The 26,774-nt window shown below is 31.3% G+C and overlaps 1 protein-coding gene and 1 long non-coding RNA gene across 3 annotated transcripts in view; one reads left to right on the top strand and one right to left on the bottom strand.

The window, feature by feature from the left end:
* LOC118187628 (synaptotagmin-15-like) overlaps positions 1–26,774 on the bottom strand; it is a 384,376-nt gene that overhangs the window by 183,383 nt on the left and 174,219 nt on the right. The gene's annotated exons all lie outside the window — the stretch shown is intronic.
* Positions 8,404–26,774, top strand: part of LOC118190955 (uncharacterized) — a 94,784-nt gene continuing 76,413 nt past the window's right edge. The window contains exons 1-2 of the long non-coding RNA XR_004758554.2: positions 8,404–8,507; positions 11,432–11,491. This is a non-coding gene — a long non-coding RNA (uncharacterized LOC118190955). The remainder of the gene's footprint in view (positions 8,508–11,431; positions 11,492–26,774) is intronic.

The following is a 26,774-nucleotide window of genomic DNA, read 5'->3' on the forward strand; positions in this document are numbered from 1 at the left end:
TTTTAGAACAAGATTACTCTTCATTTTATGTTTAAGGACATTTGAAGTATAAAATAATTTAACTCTAAAAATATTCTAGGAATTACAATATACATTTTAAAGCCCGAAACTCCGAGTTGTTACCTGAATACTGGTAGTTTGACTCGGGTTCGCATCCAAGCAACGGACTGGCTGCAAGTTGCTTTTCGTGATTTTCCCCATGTCAGAATAAGAGCCAAGTTTCCTTAGAAAGTTCCCCATGAAGATGTCTCTCTCCGTAGACAAATAGCGTTCGTGAGCTTTGTAATAGTCAAACAACCTAATCTAACCGAAACACGGATTTACTCCACAGAAAAATTCTATAAAATCGTCAAATCTTAGAAAATTCTCTAAATTTGAAAAAAGAAGAAGAATGGTGGAGATTTGTGCCGTGGTAAAGTTACTGATTTATGCATGGTTTGTTATTAAGTATCATTTATTCATAATGCATTAAACGCTCGAGCATAAAGGTACTAAAAGTAAGAACATTTCTGATACCAATGTCAGTTTTATGTTTTTAACAGACTTTTTAAATTTTCTTGTATTTAGTATGATTCAAAGATATTACATATCCCAAATCCTGTTAGTTTTACATTATATATTTCAACCCACATCAACATCAATTTTAAATTTTGTATCCAAACCATACCATTTTACATTACCACATCCACCAAGCTATTCACACAAAAATATAGATCATAAGAAATTTAACTGTAATGGACATGGTCGTCATAAATTATTGAGCACATCAGAATTATACATAGTAAATCATTTGAAAGACATATCTAGTAGACATACCTAATATGCATAAAATTAAACGGCAACTCAAATGATTTTTGATTTCGCAGGCGTTACTGGTATAATGACTTTCACAATCCTATCCAATCAATTAAATTCAACAAAGTCTATAATGTAGTTGCATAAGAACTTAGATATTTTACCTAGCCTAGCCCAGATATCTAAGGAGTGAATATAGATCGGTTTTGACCCCTCCAGTGGCCGAGGGCTTAGGACCGCTGAATAGTGATACTCTGATCTGATTTGGGTTCGAACCCAGACGAATCGGTTGATTATATAGTTGGTTTGCTTGGTTTTGCTTATGTGTTATGTCAGTTTCCCTCTTGCATATGTCACTCTTCCGTGACAACGAACAATGTACAAAAAAGCCTCGTCTGAAGTTGGTTCTTCTACCGAATAGGCATTATTCCGCACAGAGTTCTAAGTCGGAAATCTGATCTGTGTACAGTCAGTTTTCTCCAGAAAGTCTTCCACGGAGACATCCCTCCTTTTAAGCACATATTCATAGTGACTTATTCAAATAACCAAGCAAAACTAAACTGGTTTTCTATCCAACAGGTTTTATTTTTAACATAACATCCCATGATTTTGTCATGTGAGGAGTTTGTAAAACATCATGTATACATCGTTAAACTATATGATAGTGTTGAACTTAACCAACGAATTACAGAAATCATTAGATGAACAGATCATAAATGAGAGAATCATGAGACAAGGAATTGATTATCGACTGAGAAAGTATTGCACGTGCCCCAAAAGGAACATACACCGAAGTTTTACATCAACATTACTTAACATATGTATCAAAATATTATTTTAGTTATTGTACAATTTGATATGCCCTTTAAATATATTATTCGTTGCTCAAATCAGCTCAACAATTCATTTGCATTCTATTATGTCAACATATCGATTTATAATGTATATCGTCACCATGCCAAAGGCACTAATCTGTTACTTTTGTCTTTTTTCATTTGCTTTCATTTTCTGGGTTATTCATTAAAGTTTTATAATTAAAAGTGAAAGATTCATATTCTTGGAAATGAATACATATGAGTTATTATTTAGGAGACATAGCTTTAAGTTTTTCAATATCAAGCTCTCCAAAATATTTAAAAGCGTGTTTCTCAGGGCAAAGATTTTGAAAATTTCGGAATTTGACGTATATTTAATGACAGATTTATATAGTTATTATTTATATATGGACAAGCTTTTCATACTAATATGAACAAGTTGCAAATTGGTAAACATAAAATTTTGATAACACTTCTAAAGATGTTAAAACAAACCTGGAGTAAGATCATTAAATAAACTTAGGGAGAAATATTTCAGTGAATTACCACCACAAAACAAAACATTCCAGTGAATTTAGTCCAAAAAGAAAAGAAAACTATAAGCAGTACATTAATTAAGACTTGATAGAAGCCATTATCTTAAATGCAAGAGCTCCATCGAAGCACTAATAAAGCCTAAATTACAACCTTATCGACAGGCAAAAATGTCAGAGGTAATCATTATGTCTTGGTAAAGAGTTTTATACTAATTTTCATTCAAGTGTAGCGGTTCCCATGGTGTTTATTTTCTGTGGACGCTCAAGTTATTATTCTTAAGTTCTTTGGTGACTGAAATTTGTAGTTAAAAGGTAATGCGGAGGAAATATTCAGGTTAAAATGTTGTTAAGTTAGTAGAGGAAACTGATAAATGAAATTTTGTCAAAAGATGAAAAATGTATCTTTTCAATAAGGTCTAAGAAAGCCATTTTATTGTGAACATAAAGACCAAAAACTGCTTCTGATTTGCCTATTCTTTACAGCGTATTTTATATGCGTTTGAGGATGTAAATTATGCATTTTCATTTTGTTTTCCAAGAAATTACTTCCAGTTCCCTTATTAAGAACCAGTTCCTTTACTAAAAGATAAAAATCGTTTTGAATTCATATATCTTAAAATAAGAAATGAAAAATTACATATTAAGTGGTGCATAAATTATTATTCTGTACGGAGATAAATGATATATACCTTTTGAAAACCCCTTTATGAATTACAATGATGCAAACATTACACAAATTATCAGTTTATTATGATCACGTTTAAATTGACCCCTTAATTGAAATATATAGGCAATTCTAATTTGGTTGACAAATAAAAGATCTTTTAAAAATCTAAATTTCATCGAGTTTGTTAAGCAATTTCTGTTGCTATTTGGATATAAATGCTATGGTAGGTAATATAACTCATCTTAAAGGTTACTAAACATGAAAGGAGTAAGCTAGAGACTCTTCCTAGACTAAAAAAACGGCATATTTGCCACTAGAGAGCTCATAAATTATTATTCTCCAGAAAAAGTATCTAACATAGTGCCAGAAATTTTTCTTATTAAAAACACTGGCAATGAAAAAGTTTTATTTTAAGAAATTTCATTAGATCTCTTAAATACTTTACCAGAAAAATCAAATACAGATAAGAATTTTTACAAAAACCATACATTGTTGTGAATCACTGTACTTGTTACATGGATTAAAAAAAGATACATAATTCTACCATTTGAAAGAACACGGGTCTCTTGCGGGAAGTTTAGTTTCAGAATTCATATAATAAATGTCTTGCGGTAAATGGGAAGACTAAGGTATAAATAATTTCGAATCTAAAAGTATAATATTATCTAGGGTCTATAGGAACCTGTATTTGAAAATGCAGTTTGGAAGACTGAAAATATTATTATACAGTAATATAATATTTTCAGTCTTCCAAACTTCAGAAAATATTATTATTATTATTATAATTCAGAAAATATTATTATTCAGTAATAAAATACTATATTCTGAAAATGCAGTTTGGAAGACAAAAGATACATACTAAGTCATACTGAATATGTAAAAAAATTAAAGTTTCATATAAAAGAAAAAACAAAATAAGTAAAGGCGAAAATACTAAATCTAAAGAGATTAAAGCTGCAGACGATATGATACATGACGAAATATATAGAGCTCAAGAAAGAGAAGAAGAAAGCAAATTCTCTAGATATGCAACTGAATTTTGAAACCGTTTCTCTCTGACTAAATTACTTAATTTAATATTGCTCTTTTCTCTCAAGAAATAGAAAGAAATAAAGAAATTTTTATTTAACTCTTGTCAAAGAGGGAAGTTTACATATGCTGCATTTGCTTTATTTTCCGAATAGCTAAGAAAATGTAATTCAATACGATGCGATTTTATTCAGAAGGCGAGTTTAAATGCCATAGAGAAAAAACAGAATTTAAATAAAGGTAGCAGAAAATATTTTGAAAGAATTTCGAAGTGAATCTCTATCCGAGACTGGACAGTAGTTGCGAAAGTTCCTTGGTAGCGAAACTGAAAATAAATCAGACAAAATGATCTCATTAAGTATAAAATATGTACGGTTTCAATACTATTAGGACATTAATTATGATAACTAATGAATTAACCATTATAATAAATTAATTTGATTTATTATATTATTTTAAATAACTTACATTCCAGTTAATTAAGAAATTTTAAATGCAATTTCTTCATAATGAATTAATTAGTTTCTATCTTATTAAGATACTAATGTCAACACTACTATTCTACGTTTCTGTGTTGCTTTGTTGAAAGACATAGTAAACGGTTACAGTTATGGACCAGCATATTAAATCAGTCTAAAAAGGAAAAAAAAGATTAACAGGTGTTCTTCTGTTTCTTGTACAAATTTTCTAATATTTTAAAAGTATATATATCCATTTTCTATTGAAACGTTCTTCTTCGCCTACTGAGACTTGTTTTTGCAAGAGTATAGTGTCATTCCACCTCAAAAATGAGATTTCTAAGAAGAAATATAATACGAATCTAAGAAATGGCGAAACCGGCCAATTTATTCTTCTTTCAAACATTTTCCCAAAACAAGATTTCTATGTTTTATACTTTCATTGGATTCCAGTAGGCATTACTATTTAATTCTGAAAGGATGTTGGCAAAATCATTTCATCGGAAATGACGGAAGGTTTTAGAAAATGTTTCTTTCTTGTGACTTTTTCGTGTTTTTCTTTTCCCAGAAAGACAGAGAGGCTAGTTCAATATTTTATTTGGTCAGCTTCGTTTTTTTTCTTTTGTAGATAGATGCGTACAGATAAACTTGAAAAGCCGGTGCTTTGGAAGATGTGTTTGAGCGGTTTCTCGATTAAGGAATATATTCCTGCTGTAATATTTAGAAATAATATTCATTGAGACTATGAAAATAATTAACAGGGGAAATGTTGCATTTCTACTGAAATTTGATTATAATTCAGAAGTGGTTTTTGTCTCGAAATCACTTCAACAATCTTATAGTGTTTTTCAAATTTTCGCAAATTTTTCTTTTTTTTTTAACTTTCGCTCTGTTTTGCATGTTCCAAGTGCCTATGCTTAAGAGCTGATTCCAGGAAAATATGCATAAATGCCTAACTTTGTGTCGGACGGTGAGACGGCAATCACCGTCCTACAGAAAAACAGGGTGCCCTATAAATTTGGACAATTTTCACAAAAACATATAAAATAAAGCGAATTGGCTTCCAGTGCTGTTTTCACCTACAGGCATCACAGAAGTGATAGGGTTATCTTTAGCTCTAATAGTTAAACTATATCTTTAGCTCAATGTTTTACGGTCAGATGGCTCGCACTGTTATTTTTGCGATATGAAAATTTAAATCCTTTATTATCTATATTTCAAATTTTGTATGCAGAATTGAATTATTTACTAACAAATACTAAATAACCTGTGATAATACATTCTATATTTACGTTTTAGTCCAAAAGATACTTATTACGAAAAATATGATAAGGCAATTCAAATATGAAATTTCATACGATATTTTAAATAGTAGTACATTTATGTCAAGTTTAGCAAACGTGATATAGATCGTAAAGGTTTAAAAGAGTTTCTCATTTTTCCTTTGTGCACGTTACACTGGGAAAAGGTTTAGTTGCGAAATGTAAAAAATAAATGCATTCCTAAAAACATCATGAGCAGAAAATGTTTATGAAATGTTAGAAAATATTCCTTACATAAGTGCAATTTAATAAAGATAATTGTAAATTCTGTACGATAGTTGAGTATATAAGTGTAAATTCTGTGCTATAGAGTATGAAGTACAGTGTAAAAACATATCATTTGCAAGTTCTCAGTTAAGTTTAATTTCAACTGTAAGTGGAGTAACAAATATACTGAAATTTCAATAGGAGTTTTATAAATCTTGAAGTTTGTTTTCAAAATCTTCTATTAAAACAATAACCAATGGTGCATAGTTTTTTCTGTTTATATGACTCAATCTACACAGAGCCCTAGAAGAAATTATATTGTTGTCTGGAATGTGAAATTGTCTCAGTTTTAGTTTAATTTCGAATCGACCTTTTAAACTCATTTATTATTTATTTGACTTTAGCCTCAAACGCATATTTGTTCATTTAAAGAAGTAAATATATGTATCAAATGTAATCTAAAATTGTTATAAAATAACATGACAAGTAAATGGTAATAACCTAATAAGAAGCAACAACAGAAGGCGCATATGAAACAATTTGAAGTATTAATAGTTTCGAAGGTTAAACTTAAAAAATTTAAGCTGAATACATGGAGGGGGGCGGAGGGAGCAAACAATCAAATTCAAGAACCTTCTAATCAAATGATAGGAAACAAATCCTATAATGCTCCCTATTGACCGAAACGGAAGAAATTCGAGGTTGTTTTTATAAGGTATTTCTCCCGCCTTCTTAGCATTCCTTCGTGGTGTAGTGGTCAGCACACTCGGTGTGTATTAGAGAGATCCGTGTTTCGAGTCTCGGCGAGGGCATAGCTCCTCTTTCATCTCTCCCGCTTTTAAAAAACACCTAATGTCTCTACATTTTAGAAAATGATAGGAAATGAAACTCCTAGCACTATCTAATGATCAAAACGGTTATATTTCCTGAAACGTTTCCATCCATAAAATTTTTAGATTAGTTTTAATGATACTAATGAATACTAATTCCTGTTTACCAAACCGCATTTAACAGTTTGCTTCAAAATGGGTTTTCTTTCCCGTTTTGGTCAATAGATGATGCTAGAAGTTCAACTTTCGATCATTTAGCTTGAACATTCTTGAATGTCTTTCCACTGTTACACGTAGGCCTGTTTTTTTTTTTTTTTTCTTTTCAGTCATTTTCAATTCATCAGCTAAAACTAGCACTTGGTTAACCTTCGAAATTACAGTATAGCAGATTTAATCGCATTACACCAATTTTGCTAGTTTACTATAGGATCCTCTAGCATCAAACAACCAATTAATTAGAGCTTTGAGTGAAGACGACAGATGACAAAGTTTAAACTAGGGATTATAGTTTAGTTACCTGACGGTCAAGTACAGCGGCGTTTCATAGGATGTTAAAGCAGAACTTTAAATTCAACATTTGACTTTCCAGAAACAGTTTCTTTTGAGCTTTCCTTAACTACAAGTCCTAGTACTAAAATTTTAGTTTGATTATTACTTAAGTTGTGTTTTGATTGATTTACTTATGAGTTAGTAGACAACAATGTGTAATCTTCTTCGCCCTGGCTTTTGGACACAATATTTTGCATTCAATAGAAGCCAATGGCTGCAGTCTATATTATTTATTAATATAATCTACGTTAATTTTAATACAGCCATTAAAGCATTTGGACGCAAATTGGTGTCAATATATGGTAAAATAAATATGAATTAATAACGTAAGTATGGTTCCTTTCGTGAAGGAGTTTGCTCATAAAAGATCATTTTTGAATTATCGCTTGAAAATGCATGAGAAAATGTATATAATCAAACTTCTTCACCCTTAATCTAACTTCTTAACGCAACTGACAGCATTTGGTCTATTTAACCATAGAGAAACTGTTTGACTATTAGTACCAAATACTATATGTTTTTTAATATGCATTATAATTCATTAAATAATAAGAAAGAAATCCATAAAAATAAAACTAATCAATAATAAAAGCAAATTTCATCGCAATCGTAATTATATATCCATCCATATTATCTTTAGAATGCGACGTCACAATGCAATGAAACTTATAAACAGAAGCCGCTTGAGTTGGACTGGGGCATTTCCTGAAGACTTCTACATAGTCTCTTATTAGCAGACTGTAAAATATTTCAGCTGCTTATTTCTGTGAATTATTACTAGATAATTATTAACATTTGTCGTTCTTAATTACTTCTAATTTTATGACTTGCTTACAAAGGGTAATTAAAAAGAAATAAAAGCTTGTGAAAGTTAAGGTGAATTTTCTTTGCAACTTTTTTTCCTTAATATCTTCGATATCCAGTATCATAAATAATTATTCCATACCAAGTAAATTAATTGTACTTTAGAATATTTTTACCACACACACAAAAAAAAGAGATACCAATAGGTTAGAGTATTCATCTTAAGGAAGAACACTTCATTAAGTAAGTATGTTAAAATTTAATTTATTTTCGCCTAGCGTCCTTAACCACCATTACGCCCAAGGTCAGTAGACAAACGAGGTCTTTCCATCACTGGAGTTCAGTGACATCACTTGATATACAGTAATAAGAGAAACGAAGCGACAAAGTGGGTAGGGAATAAATAGTTGCTTTTGGAGAAGAATATGAGTCGATGATGTCATGGAAGAGTAAACCTTTTAGTATGGTTGTACGTTTTACCTTGATTCTTTATTTGTGAGTTTAATTACTTTCCTATTCTTTCTTTTTAAGCTGAAGTTAGGATATAAATTTTAAAAGAATCCTTTTATTCGCTTATTAAATTTGTTTATTTCTAAATTTAATTTTACTTTACTCTCTACTTAGCAATAGCCGCAGGTATCTAAATTTTACGTTCGCGAACATACATTCCGAACAGAACATACATGTTTTCAAACCATTCAGCTTGTTCGCCAAAGTACTGAGTCCAAGAGTATTTCAATGAATTTTTCAATACATGATGTAAATAAGAGCAAATTAGAAAGTATTTGAGAAAAGAATTTCTTTAATTAGGCAAATAGCTATTGTTTGGTTTGCTTTATTCAAACATACAAATAACAAACTGCAAAATCCTATTTTTACTTTAACGGCCGAAAATCATTTATCTTCAAGAAATGTAATTTAATGTTTATCACTGAAAATATCATTAATTTGTAGAAAGCATTACTTTACATTAACGGTTGAGTACAACTAAAGCATAGAACGAAAAAGGGTTGAAAAGCACTAATCTAAACAAAGAATAAGATTTACCTTTCTATTAATTTTATATTTAGCTACTTTTTCTAATGAAAAAATTTTGAAAATATTTCTCATTCATTAAACCAGATTAGAGAACAAACAATCTAGAAAGAAAAATAAATGTTTTCGATGTTTATATTTTGTAGATATTCTAACTGTATTAGCATGAATTATTGCGCTATTATTATACAGGATGCGGCAGCGTTCATAGCATAATTTGACTTGCGTAGTACAATGACGTACTGCATGAATGCGCGCCAGCTCGTCCCGCATTCGTGTACTAATGAGCTGCCATTTCGAGTATAACAGTGATATGGATCGGTGGAGTGTACAGCATCGTGCTTTTGCTGTTGAAAGTTATTTCAAGAATAACTACTCTGTTATTGCTACCGGGCGTCTATTTCGGCAACATTTGAAACTGGGATGTCATGGGAAAGTTCCAGATGATGGACCATTGCGACAGACATTTCCAGGTGTAATTTCCCGTTTTGGTGACATTTCCTGTGCCGCCTCGCTCACCTGATCTTTCATGTGCAGACGTTTTCCTTTAGGGCCACCTGAAGCAAGAAGTTTTCCGAAAACGTTGTGCCACCATTCCTGAGTTGAAGGATTGTATCAGAACTGCCGTCGGCAATGTCCCAGGGAATACGTTACGCCGAGTTATGGTAAGCCTCCAACGCCGCCTAGATGAATGTGTTGTGCAGAGGGGGCATCATTTGACAGGCGTCATATTCAAAAAGTAATCCACGCAGTGGACAATGACTTACACATTAGTAAATGACATACCTTTAACTATTAACTGTCATAGGTAATAAATAAATTACAGTTACTGCCTTATGGTGTGTTTTTAATATCCTACTATGAACGCTGCCGCACCCTGTAGTATTTTAAAAGAAGGAAAGAAAAAGGTATTCGGAATATCTCATGCGCACCACGTTTGCTTTTCAAATTCCTAAATGTCAGAAATTCTGCGATGGCTTATAACAACATTATTTTTAATGCATATGCTCATTCTAGGTATTTTTCGATAAGCGAAACTACTTTTCTCTGTCTTTTCTAACTTGCGCTTTAAGAAATGCTTTATGGAGGAAAATAAGAATCTATGTCTAGACGTGTATTTTTCTTATCTTAAAGTATTTAATACTTAAGTGTTATTGACATTTCAGCTTCTGAAAAAGGAAACAGCTTGCACAGCAACGTCGCGTTTAACTCCGAAAAGCAACGTCGCGTTTAACTCCGAAATAAATTTTGTGCAAACAAATGTTCTTAAGACTCGTAATAAAAATTTAAGTAAAGACCCGAAATTTCGACCTCAGTGAACAGACAGAACCTCTTTGGTATGAATTTTATTAAATATATTTCTCTGCAGAAGAAAATTCTGTATGTATACTTCAGTAATTTCTTTTCTCAATGCAAAAGTTATGTTGGAAGAAAAGAAATTTTGTCTTTACCTTTCACGGTCCGTTAGAGGCGGATAATGCGTTCTCATTAAGCTGCTTAAAGTTTTCATATTGAAAGAACTTTTTAACACGAAATAAACTGAATTAGCAATCCGAGTAAATGGCATATAATTCTTGCAATACCTACACTTCTGGAGACAACCCAAGTTGATTCCTACGCATTCGGAAATGTTCTCTACTTCTAACGTTAGAGAGGAAAAAATTTCTAAAGCAACAATGGAAGAATTATGTTAAAAATATCTCATAGAAAGTAAACTTTAAAGGAAGTGCAATTTTATTTTTTGAAGAGTTTTTGATTCTATAGAATTTAATTTAATATACTGGAAACTATGCATCACGATATTTTAAGCTAAGAATATCCTAATAGCTGTTAAGAAATTTTCAGATTTTCTTATTTCAAAATTTTAATTATGTTATTTAATAGACTAAAGAAGTTTTGGTTTTGAAAATATTCATCGTGAATATTCTCTTCAAAACGTAGAGGTGAATTATCATGCCTTTTCATAAATTTATCTCAATCCAAAAATTATAATTTTTTGATCACCTACACCCAACTTCTTTAGTACATTAATCTCAAAACTCGCTTCCTCGGAAACAATTTTTTAGGGCTAATGAATAAATTTCAGTTATGCATTTGTTACAAATACAGTGTTAGAAAAATTGATTTTAGATATTTGAACTCCGAGTTTACGTTATTTTAATTGCCATTAAAATCGAGCATTAAAGGGAAGCAAAAAATCTACAAATAAAGCTAATTAATTTACAGTCTGATTCTGTCTGAAGTCTGAAGATTCGAATTTACAAATGTTACTAATATTTATTCCTACTTGTAAAAAGATAAATGCACTTAGTTACGAATGCTTACACTAAGAATAATCATTTTGTTTGTGAATACATGTTTATGTGAACAGCTTCTTTTCACAGGTGAAAATCAATAAGAAAAGAACTCAACTGACCGAGAAGCATCTGCAATCCGTGATGAAGGTAAATTCTAGTATTTTCTTCCAAGTCTGTAAACGTTATCAGAATAGAAACACCATTAAGTGTCTAAGTGCAGTAAGAAATAAAGAAGTTTATGATTATTTACATACAAGCATAGGTATTTTTATTGATGTGCGAAAGAAAAATTTAATGAATAAGAGAAAGAGGCAAGGTTTCATTATTTAGTTCGAGGTTCGAATCCCGCGAACGGGCTGACTGCATGGGCGTTTTCGTGGTTTTCCCCATGTGTAACGTGTATACGAGCCAGTTTCCCTTAGAAAGTCCTCCACGAAAGGCATCCCTCCCCTTAGGCAGATAGCCCTCGTGTGCTTTGCCATAATTAAATACACCAACAACACCATCATTATTTAGTCTAAAGATTTCTCCCTTTGGAAAGTTTTCATAGTTTATTAAGTTTAGGTTTAGTTTAAAGTAAATTACTTAATGATTAATTAAAATATTAGCATATTTGAAATTATTGTCAACCTGAAAATTTAATATTTAGCTGTTCATATACTTGAATTATTAAGTGTAATTAACAGAAATTTCTTGCAGATACATCTTCAAATTTCAGATAAAAAATAAATATACATATGAGTTTTTCTTTTACATTATCTGGTAAGATCCGCGTAACGCTAGAGGGCGCTGAGAGCGTCATTGAGTGTTTTCTGAGACTCGATAGAAGGTGTGACGCAGTGATGATGTGAGATTTCTGAGATTGTGATATTATTATACTCCATTAAATCAATTTATATTTTATTGATTGGTGATTATTGATTTTGATTTATTCATATTTGATGTGATATTATGTTTTTACTCAACCACCATCTATTCGAAACTTGGATTAGCACTGAATCTCCCGGCCAATGCACCAAATGCGCATCATGGAGTTTACAGTTCAGTTTTCAGATATTGAGATAAATTTAAAGTCAATAAAATTATACTAAACTAAATATTAAATTGGTAAATTATTAAATATAAAATAATAGTTTTTCAAGTTCTCATTCAGTCTTTAAATGGTAATGGAATAACTAAACGAAGAACACCTCTAGACGTCTTAACTTCAACCACTCTGACCAGACCATCAGTACCAGGATACACTTGTTGGACGCGACCCAATGGCCATTGCAAAGGATTGGACTTGGAGTCTTTTAGCAGTACCATTATCATTATTATTGTTTACGTATATTTTGATAAATGAACTTTTAGCAAGCAAAATTCTAAATTTATTAAAAATATTTTTATCTTATTAATAAGATATTTCACTTTGAAAAAAATGGCGCCTTAACCGTTTTTAGGCTGAGCATTCGGTTTCTATGCAACTTGAGTTTGAGACCACTGGTTTTAAAATTAAGTTTAATTTTGCCCTTCACAGTAACACTTTGTTTCTCGGGCTTTCCGTCTGTCATAAATGTTTTGTTAATATCTCTAAGGTACATAACTAACTTTTAATTACTATAGAATCCCAAAGCACTAAGAAAGTTACGTCAGTCAGTCATCGAATGAAAATTTGTTTCTCTGCATTATCTGATGTAATAATGCTAATAGGACTGATTATGATAACCGCTGTACAGTAATAGCAATAGAATCGTTCGATCAGACGGTGTTAATTTTTACGGACTCCCACTTTTATCTTACGCACATTATCAATGGATAAAAATTTCTGATTCTAAAAGAAAAAATAGTATATACATGGAAATAAATACATGAAATTAGAAGAGGATTTGTTAAAGATATTTCAATATCAAACATTGCAAATAATAGTAAAGGAATATTTTCAGGAATATGAATGAAAAACTACAATGAGGATTTTTAGATACGATGTTGCTTAGAAGTGGATTGCTGCCCTAAAAATCTAACCGAATCACGAGTGCAATAAAATAAATTCATTAAAATTGAAAAGAAAATACATGCACACAACCGCTCGAAATCTTTTGGTGAGGAATTGACTTATGCAGTTTTCGAGCCTAAATCTTACCTCATGACACGGCGTTGGCCCCCAGGGATAAAAGGAGCGATAGAGATCCTTAATTCAGATTTTGACATTTCTGCCACCTTCTTTTAGAATTGTAAAAGGTTTAATTACCCACATAATTTAAAATTATTTACGAGAATTTAAAGTATATTATATGTTTCTATGTCTTTGAAGAGGAAACCTCATCAAGTTTGCTAAAAATTAAAGCAATGGAAGGAGAAACCCAAGCATTATTTTTTCAATTCTTTTCTCTGTTAAACTGTGACTTTCAACCAGATCGTAATGCTTTACATATACGGTATATAACGCGCATCGATGTATAACGCACACCCACGAAGAAATCTAAAAGATACATCTGTTCTATCTTTTGAGGTTACTTATTCGAACATTTGTCTTAGCCTTTCGAACATTGGTAAAGTGCATTGACAAACGATAAGGGGAAGAATATGCATGGGAGTTAAATGTTTGAGGAAGTAAACATTCCGGCAAAGAGGGTGGATTGTATTCAATGCAAATGTCTAAAAGAATGCTATTGTAGAGCAATTCGAACCTGAATGAATTCGTGGAATTGGAAGTTAGATGTTTTCTCTTCCTGTGAAGTTTTGAAGTGAAAATTGAAGGCTTTTGTAAATCGCACTTGCTTTAGTTGAAATACAGTTGATCTAGTGCTTGTTTTAGTAATAAATATGGCTCCCGCGAAATGAAATGAACAACGTGCTGGTTTCAAATGCAAAGTCACTCATTTTGTGAAAGAAACCAGAAATCGTGCTGCAGCAAGAATGTTTGGTGTTGGTAAAAGATAGAACGGATAATGATTATTTATTTTTGGATTAAAATATCAGTGATGACGCAGATAAAAAAAATCGATGATACGCTTAAAGAGATAACGGAAGACGATCATGACGAATTCTTCATGTTATGCGATACGGAAATTTTTTAATTTCATAAAGAATGCCATTTATTTTAAATAAGTAACATTTTAGTGCATGTAAAAATCTAACGTTTTCCTTAGTTTAAAGCTATAATTTTTATATCCGGCGTATAACCCGTTTTATGCCGGAATATATGGTAACTGAAACAATATGATAAGAACATGGTTAAGAAGACAACAGAAGCTTCTCACCTTCTAAACAAAGCGCTACTACAAGTACCACGATAAAAGAAAGCTGAACGGAATAAAAATTGAGTTTTGTCCAAGAAGCTGCGAAACAAAATAAGATATTGCCAAGAGTGGAGGATAATATTTTGGTACAACAGGAATCCCACAGGACTAATTTGCACCGCGAGAACACGTAGCGGACTATAAATTGCATCAAGAAGGAATCTTCTCCTAACAAAGCCCTTGCTTCGGAAAATACTGAGACTATATTGCAATCGCGGAACGACTTATTGGCTCCGGTGATGTCGGCAATAAGCGGAACATTCCTGGAATGTTCGACGATATTCGTTATCTGAAGAGTATTTCACTTTGGCATCTGGTGCATAGGAACCAAATTGTTACAGCAACTGAAGTGGGGAGAATATTTTCTCTTTGGCAATGAATATTTCGTGACAATGCGCTTGCTTTAGCAAAATATCAGCAAAATTGTGCGTAAATATTGACTAAAAGAACAAAAAAGAGGAAAAAAGGAAAAGTAACATATTAAAAAGAGAACTGAAATTAATATAAAACGAATCTTATTTCTTAAATTACTGAAAAAACATTTCTCAGTTCACATTTATAAAATACATCGGAAAAATTATGATTTCAAGTTTTCTTTCTCGGTTAACAATACATTTTAATTAAGATTTTAAAAATTCCTCGAGAGATGCATTTACTAATGTGATGCGGTTACCATCACTTAACAACGACTACCTCTAAAGTGACCAGTATCTCTTGGAGAATAAATAAACACTGGCATTGAGCATCGTCTCTTTAATCTGTTCACAGAAGTTCGAAATCATTTGGAAACACGGATGATCGGCTTTGGGAGGATTCTTTAGATTTATAATTGAGATGAAATTATTTTTTACTTCGTTAATAACAAAATATATTTGCGGTTATTACATAAATGTCTGCATTAACAAAAGTGAAGTTATACAAATTTGTATGAAATTAGATTATAAACATAACAAAAAAAATCAAATTTTTAACAATAGCATTTTTGTTTTCCTCAGAGGAAGAGTAAAATTATCTTAAACATCCTCAGCCTTTGAATGCTGAATTTTTTCTATTGGCCAATGCACATTATATTTTTGGTTCAGCTGAAAAGAACAGAATAAAAGTTACCTTAAATAGGTTTAATTTTAAAATACAAAGCTTTTGACATATTCTGTTTATATTTTATTTCTTCATATGTATTATTTCTTCATATATAAAAATTATGATAAGATAAAATGCGAAAGTATTTTTAATAATTTCATTTATCTATTAAATAACTTACGTATATTAATCAAGAAGAAAGCTTGAAAACATGCAGCCGTAATGGCACATTTTACTCAAACATTTGTTGCCTGAACCCTGATCGATATTTATAGCCACATTACATGTATAGACTGTAATTCGACGCAGTAAAATTATACATGATATATTTCAAAAATTTGTTTTAAATTTCGCTATTCTAAACGTTTTCAACAACTAATGTTATTAATAGTAGACGTAGTCACTAATACTAAGCTGGTTCATCAGTAATAGCTATTAATCATTCATCATTATTTTACTATGCTTCATTCATTTAAAAAATATAAATTAGTTTGATGTTATGGCGTAAAATGTTTATATGACATATTTAAAAATTTTGTTTAGAATTTCATTGTGTAAGAATTATTTTGAAAGTTAATTTAGTATTTAGTCTACAGCAACATTTTTCATTAAATATCTATTAAGCAGCTTTATCAGTAATTTTTAATAACTATTTATCATTATTTCTTTATGGATAATTTATTTAGTAAGCTATAAACTAGTACTATACTAGGAGAAAACAATATAAACATTACATATTTGAAAATTGTATTAAGAAATTCGCTGCAAAATTTATGCAAAAAACAAACGTTATTTATAGTAGCATTCTTTTTAAATATGAAGTTAGTTCAATTCAAATTTTAAATTTTTTATATGTTTGTTTTTAAATGGATATATTTAGAAAAAGGTGGTTTAGGTTAGTACAACTCTGCCTTTTTTTTTTTTTTTTTTCAAAAAAAAAAAAAAAAAAAAGTCACTATCTCTCTAAATTAAGTTAAAAATTTAAAAAAATAAAACAACAAAAAGAAAGTCTGAAAGGTTTCAGGTTTTAAATTACGTCCAAAGAGGCGTTATTTTAACGTTTATTAAATATCATGTTCTTTGCACTCAAACCATAAAATTCAGTTCAACAGCAGTGTCGCAAAATAATTTTAAAATGAGCCTATCTTTAGAATTTCCAATACACAGTCTCGCACGCTGGAGATAAAAAGGTTCCCCCCCCCTTAGAGTGTTGCCATTGCTCGCTTTTAAATCATTGAGTTTTTTAATGAAAAATTCGTTAAAGGTTTACAAAATATGAAATCGATAATAAAATAAATTCCAAATTTCAAATTTGGGCATCCAGATGCCCAAATTCGCAATAGGATTACGTAATTCCGTTATTTTATCGCAATGTGAGGAACATACATACATTTATGCAGATTCTTCATTATTTCATTTCTTTAAATATGATACAGGGCGATAATATTTAACAGTTTGAAAAGTGAAACGCACTTTCAGAATGATTCGACGCAAAATCGGCAAAACGAAAACAATAGTCCCTCAGGGACAAAGCCCTTTTGGACTAATAATGTATCTTTTCACCACTTTAACTATTGATTTAAAATTCTTTCATGATTAAATTAATTGTTTCATCACTTTGAAAAGATTAGATACTGCAAGTAAACGACATAGTGAATTAAAAAAATTAAATAAATAAATAACCAGTGATTGAGAGATTGAGATTGCTGAATATTGGGACGATTTAGGTTACGTTTCATAGTTTTTCTTCATGTGTTTGAGCTAGTTTACCTTTGAAAGTCATTCACAAAAGGCATCCTTTTCCTTAAACAACACCCTTGGCGCACTTTCATTTATTCAAATAACCATCCAACCAAAAAGACCAGAAACTTTCTTCCTAAATATTTATCTCCTTACATTACTCATTCCTTAAAATCGTTCCGATCTGACTCGTCATGCATTACTTTCCAACAAAATATTCAATTACCTTCAGGTAACTTTTACACAGTTCTCTATGTAGAGTAAAAAGGTTACCAAGTTAATTTTCAGGGTGTAAGTTTCGAGATCATTTGCATTAATAAACTTAATAAAAAACCGAAGCTTGGTGAAAAGAAGAAAAAACCCATAAGCGCTGAGATTTATAAATATATAGTATATATATATATATATCCACATACGTATAATTTAAACAAATCCAGTTAAACAATCACACAAATCAACAATGCATAAGAATATATTTAAATTATAAAATTTTAAATAATATCTTAAACTAAAAAGAATTTCAACTTATTCATTAGCTGACAAAAATGCTATTTAAATTTCTATTTAAATAAATGATATAAAATTTTGTAGACTACGAAAAGATATTTTGAATACGAAAAGAGCTAAAAGATACTTCGTTTAAACATTAAAAAACATACCTTATTGACGAAGATATAATTTACGATTGGAAAGCAGGGAGGCTTTTACGATAGTAATAATAAACACACAAACAAACAAATCACTATACAAACAAAAGAAAATAATCTGCAGCTAACGAAACCTGCTGTTTAAATACTCGAATATTTCAATTCTAATTAAGTAAAATTTACTAATTTGTTTACTCTTGCTAGCTACAGATTAATTTTTTTAAGTAAACATCTAAACTCAGGAGCTGTAAAAATTAAATTTTCCCAAAACATCTATCTGCTAAATAAATTAAACATTCCTGCTGATTTTTATAACCTATATTAATTTAAATTGTTAGCGTAAACAAAACAAGTTTATACTCTATATAAATTATTTCGGGTAAGAGATTTTGAAATAAACAAATCATTGAGGAATTTTATTGTGGTTATAACAGTGTAACTCAAAATATTGCATTAATTAATAAGTCAAATAAAGAAGTAAACAATACAGAATAGTGCCACACTCTAGAATTAATGTGAAAGTATTTGTTGGTTCTTATTATACTTAAAATTAACGATATTTCAGACTAATTATTTTAACTGAATTCGTACGTGAAGAAATTGCAGGAAATGAAGGGTATCGCATATTGCATGTGAAAGTTTGTATCACAATAAAAATTATTACGTGACAAACGGACAAGCGGAAATGAAGCACTAAAATGTGCCTTTTTGTCAATTAGGTTACATAAATTAAAAAACTATCAATGTTGCAACTTGTGAAAGAAAGGTGAATATGACGTAATAATCTAACATATTTATCTAAACTGGTTTAAAAGGTAATTTAATCCACGATTTCAATCTTAACAATAATTCTCAATATGGCAGGCTATTGAAACATGTTAATAATGTTTTAAAACTCATTAGAAAATAACGATCCAGGTCATGTGTTGATTAAAACACCCTTGTAAAATAACCCGTTAAGTTACGTTAGGGTTACTAGATAAATCACTTTTCTGAACTTGTAGCAAAACATGAATTTTATTTCAAATCAAACTGCTACCCGTAGTGGAACGTAAGGTGAATTATGTAGCGTAATAAAATGAAAACATTAAATTGGTAAATAGACATCACTCCACTAGATTTGAAACGTCTCCGACAACCGCAAAAGCAAATTTAGTCGATATGTATAAGCATTACATATAATGAATGGCTTTAAAATAATTAGATGCAAAATTATAAATGAAAATCAATATTATTAATAACGGAATACTTGAAGAAAATATTACAAGCAAAAAGATTGCGCTAAATAAAAGAAGACTAGGTTTCTGCTTGGAAACACCGGACATCTCCTGCCAATTTAAATGATACAGAACTTAAATGAGTTTGGCTGAAAACTTCCGGCTATTAGCAATTTTTAGGTAACAGACCTTTTGAAGGTTAATGAAGGAAGAGAAACGTAAAATCGCCTCAGAGGTTTCTAAAGGATAATCAATGAACTTTTCCAAACTAAGCTAAATCCGTAAGAGAGTAAAAGGATTCTCGTAAGCGAGGCACTAATAGTAACGGAAATCCAGCACGACTTTTACAAAATAGATGGCAAAATAGAATAGTAGGCAAAATAGATGCACTTCAGAATCGGAAAAATGTGGTAGTTTAGCAGCTTCTTCAGAAAAATATGTTCTGCAATTTATTATCTTTTTTATAGAATTGAAAGCATTGAAATTAAGTAAGAGATTATCGAAAATTTAAATTTTATTAGCGCGAAAGAAGAGAAAAAGCCAAGTGATGGGATAGCTGAAGTTTACTGCAGTTACATTTTCGGAGATCCTTAAGAATAAAAAGCATTTTTCATTATCTTATAAACAAGCATTACAAATGGACTGCAACCGATTTATTCTCAGGAGACAAGAAATTGCTCTAAAGGTAGATAGTAGAAGCTGCGCATGTTCAATAAGAATGCACTTTATCTGAAAATATATAACCCTTAATGTAAAACTGTCTACTTGCAGTGTTGTAATCATCACTTATAAGTGTTGCTATGACAACGAAAGGGACTGTCGAAACCTGGAATTGCTGCTCAAGCTCCATCCGATGTGTGCCAATCATAATTAAGACTCCGATGAAGATAAGCTTCTTACAACGATCACCAGCAGCATCAAAATGTATTGGTTTGAGAAGAGAAATTGATCGCACTAATGCGATGTTGCAATAACCGTATTTTATATTTTACCTTCTGATTGGTTTATGGATCATGTTATGAAATGCATGTATTAGTGCTTCGAGTACGTCTTTCGGATACTAATGGATGATAGTTCGGAATACCCAATGAATACTTTAAATATGAAATGGGACAAGATGTTTAGTATTACAATGGAGAATATATTTTTACATAAAGAAAAATATTAAGATATTGCAACTTACGTTATCGTTATACAGGAATTTATTAAAAATTTCTCAACTATTAAGTGTACATATGTATTTCCAATGACAGGGGTTTAACATAACAAGGTAGAGAAATTTATAAAAGCAATTTTAACAATGTAGGTGCGTGTTTCTGTAAAAATAACATTTAAATTTCATGCTATTCCTTGAACCTTGAAAATAATGTCCTCTAAACGTTATTCTTCTGCTTGGATGTGCTGTGCTTTCCGCTTGGATAAAGACTTCAATGACGCGTTTTAACATGTTTTGTGGAATAGTGATGGAGTACAGCTATACGCATAGTAATCACATCATTTTTACATACAGGAAAAATAATCACATTGGCAGTACAGTAAAATCTTTTGCTAATGAAAGTTTTAATTTTTTCTTTCTCAAATGAGATGTTTTTAAAGAAGTTTTCACCTGATTTCTTATCCTATTTTTACATATTGCCATTTTCAGAAATATTCTTTTGTTGCTACTCAGCCTATGTTTCGTTAAATTAAGTAACATTTGTCTCACTACGGTAATTTTAATTAAAAAATTCCAAAATGCAATGGATTCTTAACATATTTCACTTGTGCAGTAGTTTTCAATGAATGCTTTTTACTATCCCTTTTTTGACCGTTGGTTTCTTCAATAAGGTTTGGGAAATTCAAAGCAAGTAGCATGATGATACAAAATTAGTGTTATTTTTTACATTTAAGAGCCATACTTTGCTGCATGTTTTAATACTGCATCCTTGAAATCTATTTGTTTGAAAGCTTGATTAAAAGGCAACATAAAGGGATATGTATTTTATCTTAAAAATTTTTAATTCCTCTTCCTAGAACTTTTATTTCAATTAAATTCACTTCAGAGAAGCTTCTACTTACTTGTCCCTAAGAAATCCATATTCTTTGTCTAAAATTTAAACAGAGAGAACTGCATTATACCGCATTTTATTGCAACCGCGTTACAAAGAATAAAAATCAATAAAAATACGACAATTAATCAAGCAGTAGCCTTTGTCTGTTTCTTTGTTATTGAAATTTAGAGGTAAAAATTCACTTATCCGTACTTTTGAATCAGTACTCGAGACAAATGTATAATAGTTTACATATTCAACTATCCATTTGCATAAATATAGCAAAATAATATACTAACCTTAATTTGTAATAGTTCTTAAACTCCCCATTTTAACTTGGTTATTTCTTCTTTCCATTTTAAAACTGATAACTGCTTCTAATAAATCCCTATAAACTGCATCATTTCAAAATTAATATTTCTCATATGATTCTTATATAAAGTCTAATTACGCAGAAACTTATATAACATAAATTTTGGAAACCGAAAATCAGATAACTAATTAAAATGAAGCGGAATCAAAACTCATTTATTCTGATCCGGGTTTTTATCTTTTATACATCGCATTTTTTCCCTCTCTTCTCTCCTGTCAATTTGCATCCTCTTGCAGCGTTTCCTACCATCGAAACAAATTGTTATTAAAATGTAGGTAAGGCACAATGTCATGAAGAGCTGATCCGAAGGTAACCCCCATTACTTTGAGTAATTCATGTTAAGAATGTGTTACTGAAGGAAAAAAAGTGCTAAATTAGCCATTACCCCGACTGCTAATATATTTTATATATCTTTACTGCGTCTTTATGCATCTACGTCTTCATGAACCGGCTTTCATCATCATGCAGCCAGGCTGTTAAGTTTTTAATTTAAATTCTCAATTATAGATAATTTGAAATATTGTTGTCTGTCCACCCCGCAAGAAACAGAGGCTAATTTTGATAATTATTACAATTCTGTAATACCCGCTGAAATTCAAACAAATCCTTTAGTTGTTTCACATTGCTTATCATTCTGGTACTGAAATGAAATAAGATAATAACACAGGATAATTCTTCCAGCCGTCTAAGACGATTAAACTAATATCTAGAGCAAGCCAAGTAAAGTTCCACTATAAAACTATACTGTCTTTTACTTATGTATTATTGACATAGAAATTGAAGTAATTCAAAAACTGTATAGTCTAAACAATTTTTCATGATGAACAGGAACAATTCATTACCATTACAAGATAATGCTGGACCACCTGCCTCATTATAGACAGAACTGAAATTAAAATTATGAGACTTTTTTTTCCTTCATTCATCTTGTCTTTGTTCACCTGATCGGCTCCCTACTGATTACCCTATTTTCAGAAGCTTTGTGTGATATCTGTGCAATATTTGCATAAAGAGATACAAAATTCAGTCTGTAATAAATATTCGTAGAACAAGGAAAAAGACTAAAATGTTGATTAAAGATTACAAAAATAAAGTTTTCATTTCACCGTAAAATATTGAACATTTCATGCATAATGAATGCATTACTTACGAGCTACTTACAAAAATATCTGAAAGCTATAATAATCTTGAGATGAAAAAGAAGTAAAAAGCAAAAGCTCAACCAGGAGGAGAATACTATAATTTTATGGGGTATGCGGTCAGCTGTTAAGCATTTGGTTTCAGTTTATGAATACAGAAAACTTCTTTTATTCAAATTTGGATATTTACTAACATTTTCTGTACTTTTGTTGCTGAATGTATAAAACACGTTAGAAAACAATCTAAATCTAAATAAATGCATACATGTTATAGAGGTATTAGAATTTTTTGAAGCAGGGGACGAGAAAAATAAGCAATACCCTCGCCGGGACTCGAACCTGCACCACTCGAATACACGCAAAATGTGCTACCGTTGGCCACGAAGGCGTGTATAAAGGAGGAAGAAAATACCTTATGTACCCTCATTTTAAAGTGCGACTGGGGTTTAGAGGACCGAATCGCCAAATCCTGGTGGTGAAGAATTATCATCCACCACCGTTTAGTTCGGGCGCCACTGTAGAGTCGCTTTAGAATTTTCCGAAACAAAGAAATCGAAGAAATCCTCAATGACGTCCCCGAGACTCGAACTCTGGACCTCTCGAATACGCGCCGAATGTGCCACCGTTACACTACGAAGGCAGACAGAAAGAAGGGAGAAAATAGCTTACATACTCCCCCTTTTAAAGAACAACTGAGGATAAGGGGGCACAATCGTCAAATCCTGGTAATGAAGAATCATCATCCAACAAATTTTGTTTTAGTTCGGGCGCCACTGAAGAGTCGTTGTGAATTTTTTTGAAGCAAGAGACATGAAAATGAGTAATTCCCTCGCGGGAGCTCGAACCTGGACCTCTCAAATACACACCAAGTGTGCTGCCGTTACACCAGAAAGGCATGCAGAAAGGAGGAAGAAATACCGTATAATACGTTTTTCAAGTGTTGGAAAGAAAGGGAAAATTATTCTTCTTACCATGCTGAAACGGATGCATGGGCCAAAAAATACGAAAACCCCTGTTCTAGATTTAATCAGTGAGGTTAAGTTTGTAATTTAATCTGACATTCTGAATGCGTGATTTCAGATTTATTTCTGTTTCACCTCCAAAGTGAGATACTTAAAAATGAAAAATTAAAGCTATGAAATTGCACGAGTTGACTTTTTTAAAATTTCCTTACGGATAGGTGCGTTGACGTTTCTTTCCTTCTTAGAAATGAGCCCACCAGCGGCCGAGCGGTAAAGACGCTGAACACTGGTAGTTCGGTCTGAGGTTCGAATCCCGCGAACGGGCTGGCTGCATGGGCGTTTTCGTGGTTTTCCCCATGTGTAACGTGTATACGAGCCAGTTTCCCTTAGAAAGTCCTCCACGAAAGGCATCCCTCCCTTTAGGCAGATAGCCCTCGTGTGCTTTGCCATAATTAAATACACCACACCACACCACACCACCTTCTTAGAAATACGTAAATATGATGCAAGATCGTTCTCCTTGAGCAAAACAACGCCTATCATTTCTAAAAATAATGTTGCTTAGAGACGATTCTATGCGTAATTAAACGAAATCCGGCTATTGCTTAAGGATTTATTTGTTACTATATTTATCTGCAAGTGCAATTAAACTCTTTATAATTGGCTCGTTTACCCGCATTTCGAACAAACAATTGCCATAACGATCTAACAAATTGTTAGGACGAAAGAATGAATAAAAGAACTTTCCTTTTCGAAGGAAAAAGGAAAGAATAAATTGATCATTACCAAAGTTACTTCTAACCAGAAACGGAGCTTATATACTTTTTAGTGCATCTTTTTTTTTTTTTGGTCTTCTGTTGTCACAGATAGCTATTCCTGAAATTGCTGAAATAGGTAAGACAAATGCTATATTAAAATATCAATGAAATATTTATCTACGAATTTCGTCTCAAAAACCAAATTTAGTTTTCTTATAAGGGAACTAGAAGCAACTGTTCGAATAAAAAGCCGAGTTTATTCGTTTTTTATAATTTTACTACTCCATTTAGAGAATAAAAATTAATAAGCAACTTGAATAGCTCAGTGTTTCAGAATACAATGAAAGCATATGAATAAAAATACCGAACTGTAGAAATATTGCTTTTTAATCCTACATCATAGCTAAAAATTGAATATAGAAATCTCATGCAATAATTTATTCTTCGCTCCATTTCTTTCTGTAATAAAAATAAATATGTTCGTGTTTGGTTACTATTATAATGTACGGGAAAGCTATTACAAGAAATCTAAATTAATCTTTTGATAACAGTAGAATCTTTACAAATTGCATTCAAAACGCTTCAGTCTTTAACATAAAATGGTAGTACAACAACTCTTCTGTAAAATCTGAATTAACAAGGAAAAAGTGAGCTCTCCTCACAAAACATAATTATTTATGCATCGTCGCCTTTCAGAGCAGAGTCCTATTTTGTATCACTTTACGTTTACTGATTTACTTGCTGGCGGCTACCTTCACATAAATGTAAATATATCTTATATTCTCTGCATATGTCTTCTCAAAAGTCTAAGGAGTTCACAAGCAAATCTGCTAAAGGCCAAGTGCTTTCATTAACCTTCCGATGAGTATGCCTTCTTAGCCCCCCATATTACTACTCTGGCCTGCCCATTCTCCAGATGTATCGCCCATCGAACACGTCTAGTCAATGATTGGAGAATGCCTAGCGCGACATCGTACTCACGGGTACACCAGATAAACTCTGGTTGGTGTGGAGGCAGCATGGACTGCCATTCTTCAACAGCATATCCAAAGCCTCTTCTACTCAGTGCTGCGGCGTATGGAGCGGTTATTGAAAAATATGAAATCGACACTCATTAATGATTTTCTCGTCTTTCTCTCCTCAAAGAAGGCTGTATATCGAATCAGTTAACACTGATACTATGTCTAATTTCTGAAATAAATTTGTCTGTGATGTATCTTATCCTCCCTCGTGTTGCCTTTTGGACGTCCATAAAACAAATGATACATTGTTTAGAAAAACTAGGAAAGTAGATATTAAAATAAGAAATAGGTTATTATAATTATGGTAAGCAACAAATAAAAAAGCGTTTGATAGGATGCTTTAACTACTGCAAATTAGAAGGGAATGACCTATTTTTAGTATTTTGAAATGAGATGGCTGGACATATGTAGATACTTAACATTAAAATCTTTCATATACTCTTCTCACTAAGATCTCTTTTCAAGCAAATGCAAGTACTTATCACAATATGCGCTATGAAAAACGCAATAAAAACGAAGAATTTCGCTAGAAAGCATTTTTTTTTTAAATTTGATCTATGCATTTAGGAGAAACAAAATACATAAATTTTCGTGAAGAATGAGTCTTTTTTACTCCAAAATAACACTTTAAATACCATACAAGCTTAAAATATCATGGATACTATAGTTTAACACCATATTTGACTTTTCATATAAAAGTTTTGTTGAAAGTATTTCCACTCTTAATTCATTATGAATGTTCGCATCAAAATGAAAGCAAGTTATATGTATGTTTTAAACTCTAGGTATCATTTTAATAAATATTCGAAGAAAACATAATAAAAATGTTTTAGGTACGGAGATAATTGTTTTATTATATATCAGAGAAAAAAAATCTTAAAGTCTTTTTCTTTTTTAATTTAAATCAATACAGGAAAAATAAACAGCAGTAATGACCCATAAAGCAAGGAAAGTTTATTTTCATTTTAAGCAGTGTTGAGCAGGTGAATTTTGCTGTAACTATTTTCAATTATAGCTACGAATAATTAATTTTAATTAAATATATTTTAATGATAAAATTCCCCAAATTATGAGAGTATAGTAAATCCATTTTTTCTACAGCGCCTGTCTATTACATCATTTTTCTCATAAGACGCAAAAGATCATTATAAATTTTTGTTATGCTGGAAAAAATCTAGACA

This window comes from Stegodyphus dumicola, chromosome 8 (genome assembly GCF_044657685.1).
Source record: "Stegodyphus dumicola isolate Sdum_Otavi_A_Nest chromosome 8, ASM4465768v1".
Taxonomy (NCBI): Eukaryota; Metazoa; Arthropoda; class Arachnida; order Araneae; family Eresidae; genus Stegodyphus; species Stegodyphus dumicola.